We start from the raw sequence: 15,864 nt of genomic DNA, 5'->3' as shown, positions 1-15,864 counted from the left end.
AACAGCTCATGACATCCTAAAATGACAAACTCTGCTGCACTTATAACTTACAGAACAAGGCTTGCTCTTTAGGCGATAAGTTTGATTTCAAAGGGAACACTCGTAGAGAAGATATTCCTCGTGGCATGAACCTCAGGTGGCAGAAACCAGAATCTAGTCAGGACAGATTCAACAGAAGGCTTTTCCTATGCTATTGCTTTGATTTCAGCAAACAACATGTGACAGCATGCACATTTAGCAGATAAAAAGCAAACTCAGAAAATAGTATTTGGGGTTTTTTTGTAAAGATAAATTATTTTTCAAGTGTGATAGTAGCAGGTGTGGCAGCAGACATAGAGGTTTTTTTTAACAGGGCAATCATAGTTTGGCTCCAGCAACAACAAAAATTTAAGAAGGCAATAGAAGCAGATGATTTGAAAGGTTGTCAATAGAGAGCTCCTCACAAGACAGTTATACATAACCGTCATTACACATCCATTTTTTCATTTGTATGCACTCATGAATAAAAGAGGAGAGACTAATATAGAAGAGATAAACAATCTGACATTGCAATCCTGCATGGGAAAGCTATTAACAATAATATTAAAGTGAAAGGAGCTTTTAAGTGACGATAATAATTTAACCATTTGTTGTCTTGCTCTGCAATCAAATGATGTCATCTCAAATTCAAGGCTTTTGCCTCTCCTGTATTTTTTTCATGGTGCAGCTGGGGTGGGAGGGGTGATAAGTAGATACGCAGCTCTCTTTTTCCCAGAGCTTTCTTTTCTGGTCTGCAGTGTAGCCTCAGAAAGGCCTGAAATCATTCCAGAAGCTCCCTTGCCTGTAGTGGCTGTGTGTGAGGTCTTGCCCACTGGTGATCATTCCAGAACAGACTGTGTGGGTCCCCACGGGGCTGTTGGTCCCCCCCAGTGGTCATGGAGTGAGAAGTAGCAGAGGTAACCTGCTGGAAGGAGAACATCCCAACACCCACTTAGGTATTTCAAGGATTCTTCAGGATGCTGAAGCAGCTCATAGGGGGAAGCCTGACAATTTTCCCATGTTTTCTCCTGCATCAGGTTCACTGGTTGGTTTTGGAGGGTTGATTTCTAGGTTCAGAGGCCCAAAGCAGGACACAAAGCAAGGATCACAGTGATGACAAGTAGTGTCCTCAGCACAACCAAGAGTAGCTTTCTTCTGGTTTTTTGTGCTAGAAGCTGGGAAGGCATGAAATCAGCAGCAGGGAAATGAGATTACAGCTAGAACAAGCTTATCAACTACTACATTACGGACAGCAAAATCATTATGGATTATAATGGAGGTGCCTGCATAATGTTTGCCCACAGAATAGGAATCTAAAATCCAATCCATCTAAACACTTCTGAGCATATTTTTTCACATATCTATCATTCTCACAGCAGACAATCAAGCAGTGAAGAGTGCCCTAGCCTAACCATATTAGCTAAAACCCAGTAATTTAAATGATACTTTTATAACAGTATTTCCTGTCTGTTAAAATTAAAACCGGAATTGTCTGCAAATTTTAAGTGCAAATTTCATTAAAATAATTGAAGATTTTAAGAAATCAGTATGTTGGTCCTGTAAGTATCCGTTTTTCCTTAGCAGCTAGAAACTTGACAGATTTTTAAAAGCCCTTTAAAATACCTCAGAAAAACCCCCTTCCATTTACTTTCCACTTATCTCATTAAAAAGTCTTAAGACACTTTATGTAGGTTTGTGATTTGGGAACTAGATAGACTTTCAAGTTTATGGCTCTTTTGGACCAGTTATTAAGTACCAGCAGCAAATCTGCCTGTCTCAAAAATACTTTAGAAGAACAAAACATAGAGACATTGTTATGCTAACACTGGAGATTATAGTCTAAGCCTGCACAGACTACTGTTCAGTTATTAAGACAGAAAAAACAGAAAAACAATGACTGTGATATGTACATAGACATACACACCGGCTTCACAAATTCATAACATCCCTCTGATAAAGCTGGACATAATTTTTTTTGTTGTTGTAAATCAGGTGTTCCTGGACACATATCACCCAGTGCAGGTTCTGGCTTTGAAGGACAAATGATTTTGCATTAGCTTCTTTTTTATTCTTTCATTGTGGTCTATTGTACCTAAATCCATATCAATGGGATGAACACAATGCTGTAAAAACAGACACAAATTTTTTTTTCATTTTTCCTAGCCAACAATTACCACAACCTATTTTCTTTCCCATTATCATTTTTAGGCACGGCACTGCTCTTGTTACAGCTTTTTCTTTTCCTTGCAGTGGTATTAACTCAGGCATTTGAACCAGTCTCAGACAGAAATTTAGCCTTAAATTCTCAGGACAAAATTAATATAATTATTTCTCTAGGACAGATTTGGCAGGCTAAAGGAACATCACAATTGGAGTCTGTGTATTACCTTCCTTTGAGTACTGACAGATTTTCTGGATATAATCAGGTTGAAATGATTTTATTTTTTTTAAGTCCAAGACACAGATCTCTTACTTGGTTGTGTAATTCAAGCTCTTTACCCAGAAGCAGGGAACAAACCTGGACACTCAGTAACTTTGCTCAGTTTACTCATGTGAGTAATCTCCCTAATTTTGATGAGATTATCCATATAATTGCCAAGGAACAGGATCATTATTTTAGGGCACATATACCAAGATTTTGCATCTCAGGCCTCCCACTTCATTCTTTTTCTCTTTTGTGAGAGATGTGTCATAAAGTGAAGAACCTGCTTCGTGCTCTATTGCTTATAAATTGTCAATTCCTACAAAAGAAAAAGGAAAACGGGGAAAAAAATCCTATGTTTTCAGTGATTCTAGTTTTGCAGAACACAAGAGCTGACTGTTAATACAAGTATCTTCTATGAGCATGCTTGATAATAGTGGATAAGGGAGGGAGAGGAGCCTATATACAAGCAGAGACAATAGCCTACTTTTATCTCACAGAAAAAGAAAGAATTTTTCCCCTCCATTGTTTTTAAAGAACATCAGAAAAGGCTAACTAAAAGAGAAACAGAAATCTTGACAGCAGAAACATACACTTCTATAAAATTAGGCCATTAGTTCTGATTTAGATTAACCAGATGTCTCAGATAGGCCTGTGATGAAAAACAAGAATAGCACTGCTTTTTAATTATATTAAAAAAAAAAAAAAAAGGGGGGGGGGGGGAGGGGGAAGAAGGGGGTGCATAGCATTTATGAATCAAAAAAAGCACAGACTTGTGATCTAAGACTTTTCATCTTCTGCTTCCAACACCATCTTCAAAAAGTGACCATTTTTCCCCGGTGTTTGTCTCTGATGCATTTCCAGAGGCAGAGGAACAAAAAGCTTCTTGATACCCCTCTTACAATAGAAAGATGTGCCTGGCTGTGTGGGAGGAGCCGCTCAATTCTTCCATGTAGCGCTGGGTACACATGCTTCGAGTGGCATTAAGTGTTCCTGAGAGCAGGGAACACAGTGTTCCAGCAGAATCTAACATACAGGCAAAGGCAGAAAGCCATTTTCTTCACAACTATGGAATGCATTAATCCTGAGCTTGCAAAGGATGAATCTACTACTTCAGAACTTTTTCTTTCCTTTTTCGCATCTTACATGAGTTTTATATTATCTAAAAGGACTCTGATTTTTCTTATTTATTTTTTTTTTAATTCACTGCTCTGTGAAAGCCTGCTTATAAAAAATTACATAACAGATATAGCAGTCGCGTAAAGCATCCCTTAAAAATCTGCGTAATCTTGCAGGAACACTTCTTCACTTTGGCTTTTTGTGCCCCTCAAAGCTAGCAGCCAGTGGAGAGGGAAGAGGTAGAAATTCATATGAGAGGGGAGAAGAGAGAGCAAAAAGCCACATACATGTACACTATGGAACAAGAACATGGTTCTGTGCTCCAATGCAAGCAGGTGGAGCCCCACCAGCTGTCTCGGCCCCTTCTGGTGCCACCTCCTTGCAGCCAGCTCAAGCCCCGAAACTGTGCTACTTCATACCAAGAAACCAAGATGTGCAAGGCCAAGGCAGGGAATGTTGGCAGCACATTCCTTTCCCCGTGTAGACATGCCTTCATTGTTTCCACTCAGTTTTGTTATCCTGGAGCTGTAGGCTTTTTCCTGCAGAGTCATCTCCTCTCTCTGGCTCAGAGCTTCAGTCTATCAGCATGGTTTCAGTAGAGGCATGCCAGAGCTGGTGCTGCCAGCACCCAAGCACTTCTGTTACACACACACACACACACACACACAAAAAAAAAAACCAAACCCAACAAAGCCCCCCAAACAAACTGAAAAAAAAAAAAAAACCCACAAAAAAACTTTGATAGCTTTTTCTCCCCCCAAAATTCCAGATCTGCTCAAAGCTACCTTCCAGTGTGGTTCCATACCCCCTGGATTTTCTATATTGATATCACAATATAAAGAAATTACTAGGGATGTCCAGGAATGATCATAAGGGCTCCTGCAGTCCTAGAGGAAATGATCTGGCTGTCAGTTATGCTATTTCAATTTCATGTTAAAGGCAAATTCATTAGTTTATACAAAGATGGCTTAGTAAGAGCTGATATTTCCTGAAGGCTGGTCATCTCTTTTTCTCTTAAGGCAGTGGAATCTAGAGTAAGAAATATTGCTTGGAACCTGTATTTTTTACATGCATGTTTTAAGTTGCTAGAATACTGTGGTGATTTCAACACAAACCAGACAGTGTTAGAATGAGGAACCAAACTATTTTTTGCTTTGTTTATTTAACCTCAATATTTCAGCCAATGGCCAAAAGTATAACAACAATGAACTTCAGTTGCTCAAGATTTGAAGAGAAGAGTAGTTACAACCCTCAGTCTAACACAACAGCTATGCAGGCTGTATACCTCAGAGAGCTTTCATGATGTGAAGAATCCCACTTTCTTAGGGTGCAAATGGAAATTTCACCTTTTACCAGCTCTCAGTGCAGTTGGTAACTGTGGATCTCATTTCATTTTTAATCTAATCATCTCAAATGACTTTGACCCTGTGTTTGTAAATGCCAGAAACTTGCTGCACCTTCTCCACTCCCACTGTAGAGTAGTTACAGTGACCACAGAAATATTTATGTCATCAGTGTAGGTTTTAGAACAAAGACAACAGCAGTTTTACTATTCCTGATAAAGGTAAACACCCTCCTCTGTGAAGACAGGGTCACAAAAGATTACATGTAGTAAACAGAGTCACTGACGAGCACAAGAAAATGCAATAGTGTTGGTCATTAACTCCACATATTGAAGACCAAGCAAATGTTTAATGGAGGGTGGAGAAGAATTTTAAATGTACTCTTTTTCTGAAGCAAATGAAAGATAGGCAGTAGAATATTTTTTTATAACTGCTATGAATCCTTTCCAAGTATTTTTACAGCTATCGTTACTAACATCTTCATTAATAATATATCAATTAGACTAAATCCTTGATAAGAAGGTAACCAGCTCATTTATTCATACCTTCATGTTCTGGAAGCATAAGGTCAAAACATTATTGTGCACTGATGTCATCTGCTTGCTGGTGCATAAATATTCCAAGTTCAAGAGGTTTTCTTGTGATGTCAGAAAAGTTTTGCCATGAACTGCTGTAGAAAGAGAGTAAGTTTTTACAATATTTTTTGTTGAGCTGAACAATTTGGAAACCTTTCCTTTGAAATTTACCAAGCCAATTTTCTCTTCCTTCACCTGGCTTTTGACTGAGATTCATGCTCGGGTTTTTTCTCAGTTTTAACTGAGAAAGCATTAAAATATAGGAAAATAAATTGGTTCCTTCTTGCCAGTGGCAGAGTATGAGATCAGGCACTGTGGAAGGGCAGAGTCCAGAGAATCTTCTCAGTCTTCTTTTAACATGTAGCTCTAAGAAGTCCTAGGACTGGAGAATTTTGATTACTTCATGCACATGACAAATGGGTTTAAAAGCTATCAAAAATATTGAAATACTGAAATGTCACTTCAAACGGAGCTAGGTATATACATTAATGCAAGAGCAGTTATTTGTCTTTTTAGGATGATGGAATTAACTGTTTGTCCCAGATCAGACAACAGAAACAGCAGTGAATATCATCCTTTTGTTCACTTGAACTATTTGAATCTCTCTACCAATACAAGAAGCAGAAAACCTTTTTTTTTTTTTTAATTTTATGCTGGAATAGTTAAGAGTTTTGACCTGTGCATTTCTTTATAAAAAATAAGAAATGTTAAACTTTAAAGTCCAATATATTACCACATGGATTACAACAGTGATAAAACACAGTTCAATGGACAATTTTCTCACAAGTTGTTCTCAGTTTAGGTGCAAACAAAGAATTAAATGCTAAAGAAGTTTGAAAAATTTTTTAGTTAACAGACTTTAAAGTTTCACTATTACATTAGGAACATTGAATTAACACCAATAAAATCCTACTCCATAAAAGGAATAAATCCATTTCTACTTTCAGTATCATATGCACAGGTAGTACTCTGGAGACAATCAGAGAATCCCAGATTGGAAGAATCATCTGGTCCAGCTTTTCTTGGCAAAAGCACCATCTAGATGAGGTCTTGCTGAATCTTAAGTGTCCAGTGTTGGGGAATCCACCACTTCCCTGGAGAGATTGTTGGCTGATTGTTGCCATTGTGGACAATTTTGCTCTTATATCCAATCATAATCTTCTCAGAAGAAATATGTAGCCACTGCTCCTTGTCTTTTCTGTGCAACTCCTTGTAAAAAGAGAGTCTCCATCTTCTTGTAGCCACCTTTTAAATACAGGAACATGATGATGAGATCTTCCCTAATTCTAGTTTTCTCAAGGCTGAGCAAACCCAATCCTCTCACATGGGAGGCTTCCCAGTCCTTGGATCATCTTCATGGCCCTCCTCTGGGTGCTCTCCAGCCTTTCCATATCTTTTTTTATGGTGGGGACCAAAACAGAACATAGTGTTCCAAGTGTGGCCTGACAAGAACTTTTTTACAAAAAGAAAAGAAAAAAAAGTCAGCCCTTTCCTCCTCTCAGGTTTGTGCAGGCTCTCTCATACCCCCCTGCTTGGCTGTGTCTCTGAGTGGTTTACCCCAGAGATGAGGGGACATTGGGCTAATGACCAACCTTTCCTGTCCCAATATCTCTAGGAGAGCTGCAGAGGCCTTGGGCAGTACAGGCCGCATCCACAGGCACACACAGAAGGGACAGGAGTGTCCTTTTTTCCCATTTAACCCCTGGTTAACTCTCCTCTAGCCTGTTAGGTGTTTCCTCACCTTGAATTGCAACCCATGTCCCTTGAACTGAGGCCACAGTCGCCATGCCCGTGTGGCCCAAGAGAAGCAGATTTATAGAGCAAAACTTCTAGTGCCAAACCCCACAATATGCAGGTTCTGAGAGCTTACGTCAGACTGTCCACTTCTAGTCTGGTCCCATGGGCTGTACGTGCATCAGTGGATGGAGCACATTAGTTGTGTGGTCCTTTGTGAGGATGGCATCTCTCAGGCTATTTATGCATTGTGAGCATGTCACTGATGTGGTAGGAGAGAGCTCCAAGTGTGGGACCCTCCGTGGGGAGCCGCAGAACTGAAAGGACAGATGGACATCGGGCACCTCAGAATATTTTTACTGCCTGCTTGTGACAGATGCACCAGACAGAACACTGGTGCAACAGAGGATCTGGGCTCTTAGCAGCCATCAGCTCCACCTTGCAGCTGATAATGTGACTGTCTAAATATATCAGTGATTAGGGCTACCCTGCACAGATTAAAGTCACAGCTCTCCATCTCCAATCTGAGGCACAGCAGTTGGCCTGATGACAGCACAAACATAAACTCTGTAACCTGTTTTTCCAAACTGGTTTTTAGAATGTGTTTGAGATATACTGGGTCACTGTCTGTAGTAGTGGATCACCACAAATGCAGTCCTTTCTTAAAGGACAGCTTCTTTAAACTCCATAAATTACACTTAGGGTGGAGCAGGCTACATGATTAGGAGGTCGACGCTTTAATGGTTCAGAATCCACTAAGTGTGCCACCTCATACTTTTAACAAAAATATCCAGTTAAAAAAACCACTAAAATTTGTCTATGAAGTATCAATGAAAGCTTTAACCAAAAGCAAAAGCTTATAGTCAAGCATCTCATTTTATCACTACTATAGCAATGCATAAGATACCCTGTTTTTTTATAATGCTACCTTTTCTTACGAAGGGGCTTCTGTTACTTGTCTGACGTATTTCAGGGAGCAGAAGCTGATACTGTGATCTTCAACAAGCTGTTCTGATTGCTTGTCTGTCCAGAGATGAATTTAAGGCATTGCTGCCTCAACAAGCAGGGCTCCTTTTGCTCTCTTTCAGAAATCCCCAATATAATTAGAGAAGATTCAATTCTTCCTGTATTTTTCCCTAGGCAATGGCCTGCTTTGCTTGGCATAGCAAAATCAACCCCGATTTTATCATCCAGAGGATTACAAAGTTCCCTTGTCTTTTTCAAGTAAATACAACTGGGAATTGAAAAAAGAAAAAAAAAATAGACCTTATTTCTTTAATTGTTCATCATTTTATCATGAAGAAGTTACACACAGGGGAGCCTTGAAACTTCTTTCATGTTGATACCCTTTAATTCAATTAAGGCCCTAAGCTAAAGCAAAGAGCTAGCAAGAGTCAGATACTATTGCTACTGATAATGTAACTGCCAAAAAAATTAATAAACAGATAAACAATTCAAGTAGCTGTTTTGTTATGAGATTCCCCATCTGAAGCAGGTTGGTTTGCCTACGAGATGGCAAAATTATGCATGAATTCCTGAGTCACTTTCTTCAGTCTTTGATTTAAAATAGGCCACTGGGTTTAGGCACTTGAGGTGCAAGAAAGTGTTTATATTTTCTAAATGGCATTCTGTGATCTGCAGAGATCAATGGCATACATTTTATTTGCATTGCCTCTGTTTGGAGCCTAGAAGAAAAACAAAAGCACAAATAATGGATTGATTTAGATGGAATCTGAGATGAGGCTAAGGACTTTAGAAGTATTTTGAGATGCCACAGGAGAAGTCAGGTAACAGCTGTAAGTTCAAATACCTACATGGTAGATACTTGAAAAAAAAAACATAGGTAGGTACTTAAAAAAAGCATAGCTTTATCTTCTCTGACTTTAAACTCTTAAATACTGCTTTGTGTCCAGTTCTGGGCCCCTCAGTTTAGGAAGGATATCGAGGTCCTGGAGCAGGTCCAAAGGAGGGCAACCAGGCTGGTGAAGGGACTCGAGCACAGATCCTATGAGGAGAGGCTGAGGGAGCTGGGGCTGTTCAGCCTGGAGAAGAGGAGGCTCAGGGGAGACCTCATCACTCTCTACAACTACCTGAAAGGAGGGGGTAGCCAGGGGCAGGTTGATCTCTTTTCCCAGGCAACTCTCAGCAAGACAAGAGGGCACGGTCTCAGGTTGTGCCGGGGGAGGTTTAGGTTGGACATTAGAAAGAATTTCTTTACCAAGAGGGTGATCAGACATTGCAACGGGCTGCCCAGGGAAGTGGTGGATTCTCCATCCGTGGAGATATTTAAAAAGAGCCTGGATGTGGCACTCAGTGCCATGGTCTGGGAACTGCAGCGGTAGTGGATCAAGGGTTGGACTTGATGATCTCTGAGGTCCCTTCCAACCCAGCCAATTGTATGATTCTATGATCAAACTGATCAGGGACACTGGAGACTCAGTTTGCTTGTGATCTTCTCCCAGAAACTCTCGAGTCACAGAGTACCTCAGAATAAGGCTGAGGTGAGAGGGAGGAACCTTCTCCCTGTGTGATAGTTGTAAATGCCTAACATCCAGTTTTGGTAGGATCTTCTTAGGAAACCAGTGTCCTGTGGACTTACCTTTGGGTCTTGTAGCTTATGTGGACTTCTTGTATAGGAGCATTAGCGTGAGACATAATTCACCTTTAGTGGGAAATCTGTCTCTTGGACTTCACTCCACTCCTTTAGGATGTCCACACCACCTGACCTCATTAATCTTGTTATTCATGGTCACTGTACTGTGCAATTATTCCATGAACATATTGTAGTGCTGCCCGAGGCTGCTCCAATGTATGTTCCATTCTATATTTGCCTAATTTATTTAGGCATTTGTAGCACATTGACCAATGTAGGGTCTCTCTCTCTATGCGCAAATGAGGAGAGCATATGGCATGGAATGGTGAGCTATTGACTCTGTTCCTGGGAAGCCCTGTAAAAAGACACAGATACTCTGGCACAGCAGTTCTACTCACCAGCTTTATTGTATTGAGAATAAAATAAAAAAAAAAAATAAATAAATTGCAATAACTTTCCACAAAGAGAACAATTTAGATATGTTTATATCTATGCATACTGTGCACCGGAGGAAGGGAAGGGACTAAGTGCCCACACCTTGTAAGAGGTGTTTAAACTCCCTGATGAATTTGGGATCCAGATTATAGAGAAGATGTTGCAAAGCTCTGAAGCAGACCCCCTTACATGGCAATGCAAGGAGCAACACACAGTTCACTCATTGTACATTCTATTTTCTGTCATTTTTAGAGGCGAAAATTGAATCAGCCAGATTCGGTACACAAAGTAAAAAACTGTAACAAGACATTAATAGAAAGAGGGCTTCTCTTTCCATGAGATCATCTCTTCTGCATTTTACATAATATGTACATTACCTTGCTTGGAACTAAAGGTCATAATTCTTTTATCCTTTTTATTCACTCAGTGTATGCATAGCCTCTTTCTTTAGGAACACAAGATGCCAGCTGACAGAAACAAAAAAGCGTGAGAAGACTCTATTTTAATTACACTAAGTTTTAATATATGTTGGTGAAAGTTGTCAATCAAATACAAATTGTTCTGTTTTGCAAGAATACATAAGCATCTTCTACTACTGAAAAACATTTTTAATATTAAATTGCTTCACATCTATTCATTAGCATCTTAGTTTTATTATTAACTGCGTTTAGTCTAAAAAAAATGGAGAGAAAGCCAGGTGAGTTAATTTTTTCATTCTTCTATCACTGATGTTTAAATTGTATCCCATGTTTAATGGTTAGTCATCAGATGGTACCCATAGTGCATTATGAGTTGTTTTTCTTATGTTAATAAAAATATTAAAATAATAAAAATATTATGGACTATTCAGAAACTACTGGTGACCTTGGGTGCTGAATTTGAGACCTTTTTTCTTCAAGAGATGTACCCATGGTTACTGTGAATACAGTTCACACATTGAAGAACCTGTAGCAGCAAGAATGAGAAACTAATTCACTCCACATCTAGGAAAATCAAAAATCACATAGTTAAATAGAAGGCTTTGTTTGTTTGCTTGGTTTTAATGTCTGTTTAATAGTTAAAACATCCACATCTCCAAAGTAAGCTGGGACAACAGTGCTCAAAATAATGAAAAGCTAGCCCAAGCTTGAACTAAGTACCCATCACCCCTCTGTCACTGTTATTACCTGTGCAGAAGATATGCTTTTAGATGAAGGAGCAGTTCCCAGCTCACAGCCCTGCCTTCACCATTTGTCCCTCAATAACCATAAGGAACAAGGCAACCAAGGGAACAGAGTTGAGTGCTGCTCAAAGGGTAAAAATATCCTGAAAGGCTCAAAAGCTTGTTCAGTTCGTTTTATGGCAATGAAATAGCCTTTGAAATAATTTGAATTACATGAAAGTTTATTGTTTCTGAGCCACAGGGGCATCTGAACAGGAAGGGAAGAGCTGGAGCTGGATGAAAGAAGGAATTTCTTACCAACCGGTTCCCTGTACAGCATCTCAGGCAGCACAAAGAGCAGATGTTGGCTGGGGGAAGGAGAGCCCTTTCCAATTAAGCATCTATTTAGTTACCAGTGTGGGTCAAGCTGGTCCTGGCATGGGTGGGCTGCAAGTGGAAGGGGACACAATGGAAATACAGGAGGAATGAAGTAGAAATATTTACCTTCCTCCTCAGATCCATTTTAATCTACAGTATCACACATGACTTTATCCTCCCATGTGACTTTTCAGTCCTAGGTGGAGCTTCTGGGGATGAGGAAATACTGAGAAAGTGTTGAAAGTCAGAAAGTGGTGTTTACAGCTTGTTTGCCCTGAGGGAACCGAGTTCATCTTCTCACAGCAGTAAAACCTGGGAGAAGAGTCCACAAGTAAATATGTGCACACCACAGAGTTGTGTGGCCCCCATACCACAGGGACAAATGAATATAGTTTTGCTGGAAAACAGGACGTTCCTGCTGATGCAGGTCAAGACAGAAACCATCCTCTTAGGAGGAAATTCCAGATTCCAGAAATAATCCACGAACTAAGCTCTTGCCATTATACTGTACAGATGAAAGAATTTCAACACCTGTACATTAGAGCTCCCCTAGCATGACTGACCACGTCTCCAGGGCACATCAGCCAGTTTGTTCTCCCATCAGGCAGTTCCAGCCTGAGACAGATTCTGGGTCACCAAAGAACCCTTTGTCCTACTCATAGTAATGTATTAGCCTTAAGGCCCTGACTTCAACCAAACCATGTGTTCTCGTAACAGGAAAATGTATTTACTCAGAAATTGATGTTCAAAGGTGTCATGAGCTGGCTGATCCAAGCAAAAAACTGCTATTCCCAAGCCTGAATAAATGTCATATGCTTTTAGCAAGGGGAATCTCCAGGGATACAGTATGAATAAAATTACATCTGATTTCAGCAAGGCCTCCTGCCTCAAAAGAGCTGAAAGTACATTATCAGGGCAACAAATGATAGCGTCGGCACCAGATAAGATGTATTCTATAAAGAAACCAACTCTGTGATGAAACACAGGAAAACCTGTATAACTGCATACGTTGCACAAGGTAAATTAACAATTTAGAACTCATTCACATAATGCAGTTGCTTGCAGGAGGGACCAGACAATACCATATTCATTGAAGCTTCAGAAAGATGCTATTTTGACTCTGCTTACAGAACCTAGTTGCTACCAGAGGCCTAAGGGAAATTTTAGGTGTCGTGTGTCCTACCCATAGTGGATTTGACTGCCAGTTTTGTATCATGTTGAGGCTGGGCATGCTTGCATGCCCAACTAAATGGCAGACTCTTTACATTCACTGCAACTCAACTGGGTCATGTTAAGGAGATCTTTAGAAGTGTGTCTTTAGGTGTTCTCTTAGTCAAACCAGCTGCAATCAAAGTCTTTCCTCAGTCTTCAGTAACAAAAATACATCTGTCCTTTCCTCTTACACCCAAGTGCTGTCAGAGCTCTGACTGGATGGTCTGAGCTAAAATGCATACGCACACGTTTGCAGGCAAAACAATCTTAGCTCTTCCTTCATGGATGTCAGAGTGTTTGTCTTGGGAAATTTGCTCGAGTTACTTATTTCCTGTCTGAGGCTTTTGTAGATGCCTCACAGTGCGACTTGAGGTGAGTGAGTGACACTCATGCAACACAAACACGCCCAAATTGGTGAAATACTTGCAGACATCAGCATGCCCATGCCCAAAATATAAGAGCTTAGAACAAGTTTACATGGACCATTTTTTTTTTTTTTCTCTTTCACCTAAATTTAAGTGGTAACAAGATAAAAGAGCTGTTTGCACAGTGGAAGTAAATTCAGAAATAAAGTTCTTGACTTGTTCCATGACATCACATTATTTTGCAGGGCATTTAATGTGCTGGGTGATTATAGACATTCATACAGTATTTTCCACAATGAATTTCAAATTGTTTTCTCTCTCTAACATTCAGTACATAAAGAAAAGAATTTTTGACCCATACAAAAATACTCTCCCTCACCTTTTTCCAAAATTTAATCCAACAATCAAAAATGACAACAGAAGAGATAAGCACAAATGTCAGCCAACTGCACACTAGCACAGACATGTTTGATGGAGCGGGTGGTAACAGCTCACACTTTTTTTACAGACAGAAAGCTGATGCAGTGTCATTTGCTTTCCAGAATATACGTTCTTTAAAATTTATATTGCTCAGTTAAAAACAAAATAGAACAACTGCTGCTAACATGAAGAGAAGCTTCAAGAGAAGCTTAAATTTTCTAGATCATGGTTTGTTATCTAGAAACAAGCCATACACACACAGATGCACACACAAGCTCTTATACAGAGAGGTAAACTCTAAACACTAGCAGATTTTTCCTAGTGCTCTTCTTACAAAGTGTGTTTGCTAAGACAGATTGAATACTTCAAGTCAAATGTAGTGATTTTTCTTCAGCTAGACAGAAACTTTCCCCTCAGCCCAAGCACCGGGAAAGCATGGAAATGAAAAAAATATCCCTCTTTGGGGAGGGGGTGGCTGGTTTCCAAGGGCACAAAGAAATACATGTCAGAGCAGCTGCAAGTGCTTGAACTGGGATTCAAGCACACAACCGCAGCCCTCACGGTGATTAAGGAATAAGTTAACTCTCTGCAAAAAGATCTATTATTTATAAAGTGCAGTGCTCAGCACTGTACAGCAAAGGAGGGAAGCACGAGCTCGGCTCCTTTTCTCCAGTCTTACATTTATCAGCGGGTCTCGGATCGTTCCCAGCAGACACTGCACTGGAGGCTCAGACACCCGGTTATACCAGCTTTCTTAATCATGCATTTAAAATGTATTCCTCCTCTGATTTTATACTTTCAAACCAGTTCAGCTATCACCTGATTGCAGTTTACACACAACCCTAATCAACATATTACAGCCTGGGAACTGCTGTGCCGTATCATTTCATTAAAAGGAAACAAGCTGTCCCTGCAATGCATCTGATTGCTTGCTCACACAACAAATTTAAACCCCTAAAAATAATAATAATAAAAAAAAAGACAAGCATTAAATACTTTGTGAACTGTATAGCCACAGGAGGTTAAGCCTTCCCCACCCCCTGCATAATGCTCCTCACATTATGCCTCTGAAAGCCTGTCCAGGTGTGCTTCCCACTGCACGGAATCACGGGATTGATGGAGAGAGGATCCTGAAACTGCTGACATCAGCTTTCAATACAATCCTTATTTCCAAGTAAATATTCTGCAAGTGTGTGATTTTTTGGCACCACCTTAACTGTTGTGGCATTGCCCCGAAGGACAGACTAACCCAGTTTAAAATAGGTGTATTTAATAGTGCAGAGCTCTATAGCCTGTTTGGTAGGACTTTAACCATGACTTTGTAAATCATTTCAAAACCCAGTTACAAACCAAAGATAATTTTTGGCTGACTATTTTTTTTAATAGTATTTTGAAGGTTGTTTTTCGTGTTTTTTTTTCTAGAAAGTGCATTTTTTTACCTAACTGTAAGCATACTTGTGAAGGCATCAACTCAAGTTTTACTTTTGAATCAGAACATCAGTTACTATTTTAAGAAATATTTTTATTATGATCTTGCTCAGTATATATGCATCCAAGAGAAAAAACAGTCTGGCTGACTGATCCCCCCTCCTGCCCACCCACAGAAACCCATATATTAGGGCCAGATTTAATAAACACTGTTTCAGGGAGAGTTCATTTTTACTTCTTTAGTTTACGTCCAGCACATTTGTTGTGTTTTACATCAGTGATCATGGACTACTGGAAAGGAGATTCAGATGTTTAGAGAAAAGTACTTAGTTGTTAGATTGTGTATTTCTAAGGAAACATAATGCAAATATCTACATTACTCTGTCAATGTTTTTAACCCAATAAAAAATATAATCTTTAGCAAGAAAATAGCCCCAAAATTATGCAACATGGATAAAAATTACACAAATTGAGTTGTAAGACTTATCAAAGGGTGTCATAATGAAACCAAAACCATGCCCAGTTTGGAATTTCTTCAATGTCCAACATTTGGACTAGGCATGATGTAAGTAAGGTCCATCTGCTTCTTTCAAAGATAGTACACTGGATTTTATGTGTGCTTCCTGTGACCACTTCATACCCAAACAGTGGGAAAACTGCAGTTTTACAGACTAGGCAAAA

The sequence above is a fragment of the Heliangelus exortis genome, chromosome 1, assembly GCF_036169615.1.
Source record: "Heliangelus exortis chromosome 1, bHelExo1.hap1, whole genome shotgun sequence".
In the NCBI taxonomy this organism is placed as follows: Eukaryota; Metazoa; Chordata; class Aves; order Apodiformes; family Trochilidae; genus Heliangelus; species Heliangelus exortis.
This window is presented reverse-complemented; position numbering follows the sequence as displayed.